Source organism: Mesocricetus auratus, unplaced genomic scaffold, assembly GCF_017639785.1.
Source record: "Mesocricetus auratus isolate SY011 unplaced genomic scaffold, BCM_Maur_2.0 Super-Scaffold_100046, whole genome shotgun sequence".
Taxonomy (NCBI): Eukaryota; Metazoa; Chordata; class Mammalia; order Rodentia; family Cricetidae; genus Mesocricetus; species Mesocricetus auratus.
The window spans coordinates 2220926-2221883 of NW_024429223.1; positions in this window are offsets into that span (position 1 = coordinate 2220926).

The following is a 958-nucleotide window of genomic DNA, read 5'->3' on the forward strand; positions in this document are numbered from 1 at the left end:
ACTTGAGTTCTAAGGGGATTCAGTGCCCTACTTTGACCTCTGAGGACACAGTACGTCCATATGTGCAGGCAAAAACAAAAACAAAACACGAATGTACACACATTAAAAAATAAGTAACAAATCTAAAACAAAAAGTTACATGTGGAGATGTCACCGGGTGGGGGGCGCCTAGAATCTGCCTCAGCGGCACCTTGAGGAGTAAGAGAATGAAGTGAATAGCAGAGCTTGGTCCTCACATGATGCTCTCCACACGAGTTTCATTTCCCCTTCTGTCTCTTCTGTGGGGAACAGAATGAGCTTTGGCTTACTCTGTGCCAAGTTCCCTTACCAGCCACATTCTGAGCCTGGTGGTGCAGGCCCGTCACCCCCGCTCCTCCTCAGGGGACTGAGGTGGGAACACAAGTTCTAGGTCCTACTAGGGCTTTATTGGGTGAGTTCAAGGCCAGCAGGCGACCTAGTGAGACCCCCCCTCACGGAAGAAAAGAAATTAGAGGTCTAAATATTAAATCTGATTAAGGGTGGCTCACGCATTCGATCCCAGCCCTGGAGAGGTAGAGGCAGGCGCGTCCCGGTGAGTGAGTTCAAGGTCTACCTGGTCTATGTGATAGCCGTGGCTTCACAGCGGAACCCCATCTCAAAACAGATAAATAATTTCAAATTAAAAAGATAGTTAAAATGTGGAGACTGGGGCTGGAGGTCTGTGGTGGAGAGCTTGCCGGGCAAATGCGGGGGCCTTAGGTCCAATCCCCAGTACCCCAAAGGACACACGCATCGACTTCAAACCTCTTCGTAGATCTCAACTCTGGTCCCTCCCTTTAAGGGGCTGCTAGGCATGTAGGTGACCTGGGGAAGTGGCTTTGCGATTGAATACGGCATCAGGTGACAGGGACAGGACCCTAGTACCTGCACTATGGACAGTGAGTGGGAAGCCCCCATCGGGTCTACAGGCACAGCCACA